We start from the raw sequence: 11,249 nt of genomic DNA on the forward strand, positions 1-11,249 counted from the left end.
GAGTTTCCTTTCCCCACCTTCCTTCACTGTTCCCTCCACGGGGGCCCTCCCTCTTTCCCAAAACCTTCTCCAGCCAGTCTAGATTTTGGGGGTGAGAGTGCAGGGTGATTAGGGCTGGAAACAAACAGCCACAATTTCCTGAATCCCTTTCAGATTTCCTGAAAAGCCCGAGATCTTTTTCCTGGTGGAGAAGTAATGGTCTGGCCCCTACTTGAAGAAGTGTTTCTCAAGGGAAGAGGTGCTTTGACCAGTGAGTGTGGATGTTTGGGACATTAATTGAACAATGCATCTGCATCTAGGAGTTAGGCCTCTCCTGGTGATTAGTAAATACATGACAATTGAACTTTTGGTGTCAAATTGAAGTTAAAAGGAAAAAAAAAAACTGATCCAATCTATCATCTCTACTAGGAACTACTGACCCTGTCCCTATGTTTTAGGAGAGAACAAATCTTTCTCTTTTCCAGTTCTCCTAGGACAGTGTAAATCCCATACCTATGGTAGTTCATTAATGTGCTTTATATTGTTGGTTGAATGAAAGCTGAAATAGTATCATAATAATTAATAAGAACAACAATAAATAAGCCTCACATTTAAATAACAGTTTACATAGCACTTTCCTTACAAAAACCCAGTAGTTTATTCTATCACTAAATTAGCTGAGCCTCAGTTTCTTTGTCTGTAAAATGGGGATAAGAACTTGCCCATTACACTCATAGAATATAAAGCTGAAAGGGATCTTTGAGATCATCTTCTCCAATCCTTTCTTTTTTAAAGCTAAAGAACTGAACCCCAGATAAAGGAAATATATTGCTACAGTCATTCAATAGCAAAATGGCAGTCTGTTCTCAACCTGTGTCTTTTGAATTTGAATCCAATTTTTTCCCCTTCTCTTTTCTGCTGTGCCCCACTGCTCTCCAAATGAACTTTTGACACTTCTATTCTTTATGTTCCCTCTGCCCTGATATTATTAGCTTTAATTGCTAAAGACCAGGACCATATGGTAAAGTAAAAGTGACATCGAGAAGGGCAGACTGGTAGGTCACAGGATCATAGATTTATAACTGGAAGGGACCTATTTAGTCTAGCTCCCTTATTTGCAGGTCAGGAAACTGAGGACCAGATATGTTAAGTGACTTCTAGTTTACCCAGATAATAATTAGCAAGGCTTACATTTGAACCTTGGTCCCCTGACTCTAAATCCAATGCTTTCAGACTTCCCAGTGTGTTTCTGCTGCACCAGGACTAAGTTATGGGTTGGTATGGGTACCACTTCACAATCAGGGTGAGGGGGAGCGCCCATGGAGCAGCTTTAAAGTATGAGGGCAAGGGGGCAGACTGGTGGAGGAGCTGCTCAGAGATGCAGGGAGGGATTGCAGATTAGTCCGAAGGAGATGCAGGGTGCTCAAGAAAGCAGCCTCCACTCCTAGAGCTAATTAATCATGCACAAAAGCTCATCAAGGAGTGGTCCAGTGATGAGAGCATATTGAAACAAGGTTACCCTGAAGGTTAAAGACACAGGACTTTAAAAACTAAATTTCCAGTGAATTCTCTTAGTCTGTTTCCTAACAAGATTAGTACATCTAAAGGAAAGATGAGCTGAGTATTGGAAAGATTTTTGCTTTCATGGGAAAAAGGCTTATCCATGAGGGATTGACATAATTATGCCTTCTCACTTCCATGTCTTGTTTATTTCCCTTTGGGAATTAACATTCAATAATAATATTTTTAAGCTTTGTCTTTCCTTTTCTTTTGTCTGTAAGCCCATTTCATAGACAGAGAAGCCTTAAAGTCAGTAACACAAGAGTTGGGGGGGAAATGTGACTTGGGAGAAATAGTGACATAGTTCTTGGGCGGAGACTGAAGCAGGAGGGGCAGCTGGGATTAGAAAGGCAGCATGCTGCCCTCTTTTCATGAGTCATTCCCTGGAGATGGTTGGGTTTTAAAGATGGAAAGAACCTTTAATTTCATTCACTCCATCTTTCTCAATTGACAAATGTAATGGGAGAATGGCCAATGAGGACCCAGTCTTTAATACATTTGTGAATTTGTTCTTCCTGGTAAGCTAATCAGAGGATGCACAATGATGGTTTCAGCCCAATATATGAAGGCTTGGAGAGCAATTTTTTGGTCATGAATGACTGGAGGATGGGATGATGTTATGGTGAGGAGGAGTTTTCCAGCTGACTTCAAAGCCTGACAGTTTAATGATAGAGCTAGAACTGAGTTTGAATATAAAAAAAATCAACATTCTCCTCCCCTGGATTAAAAAATGCTTCTATCTTCCCTGTTTAAAAGTAAGGAACATTCCTATGCTTTAGTAATTAGAAAGAAGAAAGCTGCTCTATTTTCCACCCTGAACACATGATAGCTTCGCCTTTTTTGATTTTTTCCCCTTAAATTTAGTTTAAAAAGTATCTGGAGACTGAATTGACCTAAAGAGGCCAAATTATGATGTTCTGAGCTTCTGAGACTTCTCAGGGAGTGAGCCTGGTGGAGTTAATTTTGAGGAGTGAACTGCTTGACTGCATTGGATTGACCCACTGGCCAAAACCTGCAAGAAGTTATCCCAATTGAGGAACTCCTTTGTAAAATGACTAGATTCCTCCAAGAAGTTAAAATGGTTTCTCATTAAGGGAGAAAAAGACTCTCAGGGATAACCAGGAGTGCTTTCAAGGGATCTTCTGACTCCATTTCTTCCCTATATGTGTTTCTGAATACCTTTGTGCTTCAGGTTTGGTCCACTTTTCCCAAGAAATGTGTGTGTGTGTGTGTGTGTGTGTGTGTGTGTGTGTGTGTGTGTGTGTAGAAGGGAGAGTATGTTCCAATTTGAAGAAGGATGCTTCATTTCCATTTAATATTGAGCATAGTTTTCCCCAGGAGAGAGTGCACATACTAGTGTAGGAAGAAGGTTTTATACTTCTGTCCTTGCTATACTTTCTTGTTAAATATCTCTTTATGAAAACTAATTTATATCAACGAGTTGAGAAAGAGTACATATGATAGGAGTTTATGAATGATAGCATTAGAATATTCTTGCTTCTCAGGGTTACCAATGATCTCCTTACGTGGGAGAAGTAGTCATTGCCCTCTGGATACCCAGCCTGCCAGTAAGAGTAGGAGTTGGGAGCCAGAGCAGGTTTTATACAAAGATGGGAAGCTCCCACAGCTGTAAGATTTTATCAGCTTTTTTGGACTCCTGTGCTTATTCTACTGTGCTGCCTAAATTTCCTGTTAACCATCTTCATTTTGTTTTCAGTCTGAATATAATTTTCTGTGGTAGAAAAGAGAGAAGAAAAATTGATTAGTTCTATCCTATTTCTGACATCTATCACCTTCCCATTCATACCAAAAAGAGTACTGTCCCTTTTTTGAACTTACTCTTTCTTCAACATACTTAAAGTAAAATAAAACAGATAAACAAGCATCAACCCTGCCTTTCATTTTATCTGGTATCACTAAAATTCTTCATTTGCAATGATACTCTTCTTATAACATCTTGCCATTTTATATTCATCCATTCCTTATGGAGGTTCTTTAAAAATCTGAGATCTTCTATGAGTTCCACCATTCACTGGAGGCTGTCTTTTGCACTGGGTATACACATCCCTACCCTGATCTCAGAAGTCATATCTCTAAGGTATGTGGTTCACTATGTACTATAGATCCTTACATTTGAAAACCCCACTTATAAGCCATTCTTACAAAGAATAAATCAAGATGGAAGAGAAACAATAATTCATTATATATCTACTCTGTACTAGTCATTGTGCTGGGTGATTTATAAATATTTGAATTTCATAACAACCTTGTAAGAGATGTGCTCTGGTCCCTATTTTATAGAAACTGAGGTAGACAGAAGTTAAGTGACTTGTTCAGGATCTGTTAGTGTCAGAAGCTGGATTTGAACTCAGATATTTCTGATTCAAGGTTCACTTATCCATCTACTGCACCACCTAGTTACCCCCTAAAGCCATCATTTTGATTTGGGTTCAATTCCTCATCAGAAGAATTATAAAACATAGAGTCAAGTATTAGAGGAAGAGAACTGGGAGGCTACAAACCCTTCCCTTAGAGATCCTTCAGTCTAGTTGGAGGTTAAAAACCTGTTTCTTGTCTCTGGCAAAAATAATTTGTCTCTAGCCTCATTAAAGTAACCAAACCTCCCAATATCCCATGGCAAACATTATATTTTTACTCAAGAAGTTATAGCATCTTCCTATTGATTGTGATCCTGGAAAAATTCACTCTACTTCCTGGAACTCAGTTATTCCATCAATAAAATGGACTCAGTAGTCTTCAAAGTCTCTTTCAGCTCCAATGATTGACTTCTTCATTCATTTAAATATATCTATTCAACAAACATTTATAAGTCACCTACTATGTGTTAGTTATTGGGGAAATAGTTGTCTTATGTTAAGATTATGAGATGCAGAGATGCTGCATATTAAAGCAATTGTGATGGGATTCATTCATGAAGGCTCCACAAAGCAGACACATTTTCAATTTGGTTTTAAAGAAGGTGATGGGTGTGGAAAGTAGGAAAACCTTCCAGATAGAAAGAACAGTCTGTGATCTGGCACAGTAGTGGGAAGTATTGAAGATTTTATGGGGAATGGCAAGCTGATTGATTGATTTGGAGCAAAACAACCATGCTGTGGGCAGGAGTGGGGAGGGAGGAGTGGGAAATGATGATGGATAGAATAAAAGGCATTTAATGGTAGATAAAAGAGCTTGGAATTACTATAAGGCTATGGATCATTTGAGCTGAGAGATACTCTAGAGATAATAGTTCTACCCCAAATTGTACAAACAAGGAAATTGAGGCCTAGAGGAGACTTGTCCAGTGTCATGGGTGATATGAAATCCTTTGTGGTATCTTGTAGAGAAAGGCTGATGATGATTGATGTTGGATTCTAGAAGGGTAGGTTCCTTTAAGGAAATTGTGACTCAATCCTTTTCCATCTTGCCAGCAGCCAGAGGCAGAGGAAACACCCTATACAGTAGTAAGAGATTTCAGGAAAATAGATGGGAGATAAAGTCTCTCTCCCAAGAGGTTTGAAGATACACAAGAATACCATTTGATTTGGATTACCTATTCTTGGAGGCTAGGGTTCTACTAAATGACTTGGGAGGTCTATTGGGTTCTAGAGTCCACAATTTTTTTTCTTCCTTCCAGGTCAAATGACTATTTTTAGTGTCACTGACTGTTGAGGTTCCTGCTCCATTGTATGGCTGACTGGAAGCAGCCTTGGTCCATTCCTCTTTGCTTCATGCTTCTCTCTTCTATCTCCCCTAAAAGAGACTTTTCCCCAGTGTACACTGGGACTAAAATGACCCTTTTTCATTATGTAAGCATATGTAACAGGGATGTGTTGGGATGCAAGTTAACAAGTGGGTGTTCTAAAGTTCATTTACTCTTCTTTTGTCTGAGAGATACCATAGAGTAGTGGATATGGAGCAAGTCAGAATCAGCAAAATCTAGGTTGATGTCTCACCTCTGACCCATAATAACTATAGAATTCTGAGAATGCCACTTAGCCTTTTCACTTTCTAGATAGTTTTAAAAAATTAGATTGCATAAAAGATGCTGTCTTTTATTGGTAAATGAAGTTAAAAGTCTATCTAGTTCATAGCCTGGCATAATTCATTTATTCCATCTTACTCCCTATTAATCCAAGACATGAGAATTTCTGCTTGAAGAATTTGTTTATAAAATCTGAGGTGGCATTTTTTCTTCATAGTCAGAGTGAAATCTCAACTTCTACTTTGTAATTTAGTTTTTACAAGTGAAAACAACCTCCTAAATTTGATAATTTTCCCGATTTTGACCCTAACAGTTCAGTAAGTAAAGGGGTATGTGAGTGGGTAAGGGGGAGACTGAAAATGTTTACTAAAGAAGCTGGGAGGGATTCTTTTACTTCTTGAGCCTCTGGAAACTCTCATTTTACCTGATATGTGGGCAGTGGCTCAGATTAGGAATATGAACTCTCTCTTTCTATGTGTGTGTCTGTGTCTGTCTCTCTGAGGTCTCTGTCTCTGCTTCTGTCTATCTGTCTCTTGGTGATAGAAAAGTATGTGAAGGATGGCATCAGCACTGGGAGCTAATCCTAACATAGGATGCTCTGGGTGACTTCTATTTTGAGTATTTCCAATACAGGCAACTTGAATCCAAGCAATATTATTTAAAAAACTAGACATGATTAATTTGGGAGAAGAGATAATTTAGAGGAGGACATCACCACTGTCTTTGATTATGGGAGGACTGTTATTCAGAAGAGGAATTAAATCTTTTTTGGTTGGCTGTCGCTGGCAGAACCAGGAGTCAAGAATAGACGTTACATTTCTATAAGGTTTGACATGATATTAGAAAAATCTTCCAAACCAACACCAAACAAAAGTGAAACAGGATTTTCAAAATGGTGATAATGATAATTCATTTCTATAACAACAACCACCACCACCAATAGCAAAAAGATGAGAATAAAACACTAATAATATGAGTGTCGTCATAGACTGAACTGTTATCTACAATTGCTTCTACTTTACATAGATCCACAAAAATAATTTAGAACATTTTTAATAGCTGTCACCCATCCCAAATAATTAAAATCTCCAAAGCAGGCAGAACAAAAAGCTTTCAGAAAATGGTGACAGTTTGTAACATTTAAATCATATAGGAAAAGATACATATTATCCCCTAATCTTTTTGCTACTGTAGTTGTACCAAGGATTATTTCAATAAGCCAATACAGGATGAGTTTATATTCTAATACATTGATTCAATTACAAACCCCACTTCCCCAGCTATTTTATCAACAATAGTCCTAGATCATTAAACATAACATAATAATACAGGATAGTGAGTTGTTCCAGAGCCAATTCTATTTCCATTATATCAAATAAGTTGAAAAATTTTATATTATAATAATTGTAAAATCCTCTCATATATGTGAATTTATCTATAGTTTATTAATACACTATATTAATATATGCAAGGTGTTTTTTTAACTATCCCTCCCATAACTCATACATGTATTAATATAATAGTTGTCCTTCATTTTTTGAAAAGGACCAAAATGACATCACCATGTTAGAGTTGAATTACAGTGTATCCAACTGTGGATGATCAGATCAATATGAGCTTGGAATGCTCGGCCACAGATCAGACACAAATAGTCCATGTGAACATTTGGTGTGGATTGTCTAAATTTATACACTTTGTGTTTCTTTTGAGTTATTTCAATTCTTCTTTGCTTATAGAACACAGCACCTTTTCTGATGAGGGCACACTATGCTAAGTGGTCCTGTTTCAATGTCTCCCATGTTGCACAATCAATCTCAAAATTCTTAAGAGAGACTTTGAGAGTGTCTTTGTACTGCTTTTCTCTGACCATCATGTGAGAGCTTGCCCTGTGTGAGTTCTTCATAAAAATATTTTTTCAGTAAGCATACATTAGGCAATTGAACAATGAGGCTAGCCTAAGAGAGTTGAACTCTTTGCAGTAGAATTGGAATTCTTGGCAGTTTAATTTGAGAAAGCAAATGAAGAAGTTTTGAATGCTGTGGATAAGTTCTTTTATTTTGGCAGTATTCTTTCCAGGATATACATATTGATAATGAGGTTGATATACACGTTGCCAGAGCTAGCTCAGTATTGGGTAGGCTCTGAAGGAAAGTGTGGGAGAGGAAAGATATTAGATTGACTATCAAACTGAAGGACTGCAGAGCCATTAGCATGGCGTGCTGGTCTCATTGTTGTCTGTCTGTGCAACCTGGACAGCATAAATTCCATTTGAATTATCTTAGGAAAATTCTGAAGATCAGTGCCAGGATAAAGTACAAGACACTGAGGTCCTTTCACATATTACACATGTTAATATATGTATATACACACATATACATATATATATATATACACACAAAGTTGTTTTTGCTATCTTTCCCATGACTCATAAATGCATTTATGTGTTCATAATAATAATTTGTAATAGTGTGTTATACATTTATAAATGCATACATATACAAGATGTTTTTACTATCACTTACATAATATAAATATAGATACATACATATATATGTAAAATATATATATGTGTGTGTGTGTGTGTGTGTGTGTGTGTAACTTTACAGTTTCCAAAGTACTTTTCTTTCAATATAAGATAGGTAAGTAGCACAAGTATTATACCCATCTTACAGGTGAGAGATAGCATTTGACAGGTTGAGTAACTTGATCATAGTCAAACAACTAGATGATGTCTGAGACAGGATTCAAAATTAAGTTTCCTGAATTTGGATCCAACATTCTTTTTAATTGAGCTCCTTATCACTCTAAGTCTTTAATCAGAAGCTGAATAACCAAATCAGTTATCAGGGATATCATAAAAGAAATTTTTAGTTGTACTTAGGGTGAGGCAATCTATGTTTTCCCCTAAACACTAACTTTTAAAGGAGTAAACATTTTTAAATAATGATTTTAGTAGATTATACAGTTTTGAAATTTACATGGCATTGACTCAGGTCCTTTCCTCTTTTATATTCTTCTGGATGTTCTTCAGCTTATTTAACTTCTCTGAGCCTTATTTCCTTATTTTTAAATTAAAAGCATCAGGACATATATATATATATATATATATATATATATATATATATACACATATATATGTATGTATATGTATGTGTGTATGTGTGTGTATGTGTGTATGTGTGTGTGCGTGTATGTGCTCTCAATAAGCTCTAAAAATATTTGATAATGACTTCTTGTTAAGGTGATACCATTTGGTTTCATCTAGAGAGTCCCTGTGTCTGGCAAGAGGAAAACATCATACTTATATGTTCCTAAGGTCATAAATTGAGATCTGGAGGAGATCTCAAAGATCATCTAACCCAATTTCTTCATTTTAAAGATGAGGAATTTGAGGTTCAGAGAGGTTGAATACCTTGTTAAAGGTCACACAGGCAAAACTCAGCAGAGTTCAGGTTGTGAATCTGGGTCCCCTGACTTCAAAGTTAATAGTTTTAGCACCTCGACACCTTTCCTCCTAACATCTTTTTGCATGTCCTCCAGGTTCTAAGTCTAGGCTGAGGGGAACCGTTGCACAGGAACCCATGTCAGTGCTAGTTTGAGATATCAAGATTGGATGGGCCCTTGGAGGTCTTCTAGGTCAATCTCTATTGGAGTAGAAATCCTCTCTACAACATTTCAGACCAATGCTCATCCAGTTTCTACTTGAAAACCTCTGATGAAAGGGGAACTCAGCATATGGAATTTACTTTTGGAATTCTTAGAATCTGGGGGTGGGGAAAGTGGTTAAGAATTTTTCTTATATTGAGTAGTGTACTTCTCTAAAACTTCAATCCATTACAACTGGGGATCTAGCAAAATTTATCTAATCCTTCCTTGACAATAAAGAATTTTAAATACTTGAAAACAGTCATATGTTCCAGCCTAAAAGCTTCCAATTTCTTCACCTCAAAGTGTTTTATGGCATCAGAGAGTCACAGAAATATCAGACTCTTAGAGATCCTCTAGTCCATGTCCCCCCCCAATTTCCACACAAAGAAAAGTGGGGAGTGACATGTTAAAAGTCACAGAAGGAGCTAGGGTCAGAGTTCAGATTTCCCAGCCCAGTTCTCTGTTTTTTTTCTCCAAAGCACATTCTCTCTGGGCATGTTCATCTGGGGCAGGGGGCAGGCACTTAGGCAGGGTGGCTGGTGTGAAGTTGGCAGGGATCCTGGGCTCAAATGAGCAAATACTAGTACATGTGATGGGTACTGAGCTTCAAAGTGGGACAGGCCATTCCCTTCCCAGGTATGGATCACGTCACTCAAGAGCTGTCCTGTGAACCTGGATGAGGTGGGAGAGTGTTCTCAGAGTCCATTGGCTGGATTGTTTAGCCTTGGACATAGGACAGGGACAAAGGAATTCTTGGAAATTTGAGGATGGTGTACTTTGCAGTTGATGCCTTTGTCCCCTAGGGTCCTCTCTGCTTCAAACCATACCTTGGTCCCAGAGACACCTTGCAAAATATTAGCACTAGGAAATCCCCTTGGGAAGTACTCTCCTTGATATTAGCCTGCTGGGAGTGTTAGTATCATTTTGGCAAGATTTGTTAGAGGAGGGACTTTGAGTTTTGAGGAAAGTAGCAACAAAAATAGTAATCAAGAAAGAGGGAAACAGAAGTGAAGACAAAGACAATCAGGGAATAAAACCAGGAACTGGAGATAGGGCAATCTTTGGGGAATAGGAATGGAGGTTGGAAAAGTATGGAAGAAAGACCGTAAGTGGAAGTTCTGGTCTCTCTGGCTTGCACAGAAAATCTGAGAGACTATTAGAGATGGAAGTAAACTTAGCAATTATCTAGATCTACTTTTAATTTGATCCTTCATTTGATCTGTGGGCTCCTTAATGTTCTTTCCAAAGGTACAGTGCAACCTCTCCATGCCTGTCTGGTTTTTTTGTTGAGTAATTTTTCAGTTTTCTCTAACTGTTCATGAACTCATTTAGGGTTTTCTTGACAAGGATACTGGATTGGTTTGCCATTTCCTTCTCTAACTCATTTTACAGATGAGGAAACTAAAGCAACCAGTGATTCAGAGCTATCAAGGTTGTTTTTTTTTTTTTTTTTTTTGGATTGATAACTTGGAGCCAAGAATACTTAGGTTCAAATCCTGCCTCAAATACTAGCTATGTGACATTGAGTAAATAAATTAATCTCTTTCTGTCTCAGTTAACTAACTGTAAAATTATGGCATCTATCTTCCAAAGTTGTTATGGAGATAAAATGAGATAATATTTGCACATTTCAAGCACTATATAAATGCTACCAACCTTTGTTACTCCTCCTTTCCTTTTTCCTGAGATTAAGTGACTGACTTCCCTTGGCAGCTGAGTGACATAGTGGATAAAGTATTGGGCTGGGAGTAAGAAATATCTGAGTTCAAATTCAGCTTCAGAAACTTACTCACTATATCATTTAACCTCTGTCTCAGTTTCCTCATATGTAAGTGGGGATAAAAATAATACTTACCTCCCAGGGTAGTTATAAGACTAAGAATATAAGAGCCAATCTTTATAAAGTATTTTGTAAAACTTTAAAGTTTTACATAAATGTTAGCTATTATTATTATTTTTTTAAAGGAAAGGCTCTTATCATAGGCTATAGAGGATTATCATATATTATTGAGGAAATCTCACTAATTATGGGAATGTCCCTCAGCAATTTCTTCCCTAGTGTATCTCACAGAACATG

Source organism: Sminthopsis crassicaudata, chromosome 2 (assembly GCF_048593235.1).
Source record: "Sminthopsis crassicaudata isolate SCR6 chromosome 2, ASM4859323v1, whole genome shotgun sequence".
NCBI lineage: Eukaryota > Metazoa > Chordata > Mammalia > Dasyuromorphia > Dasyuridae > Sminthopsis > Sminthopsis crassicaudata.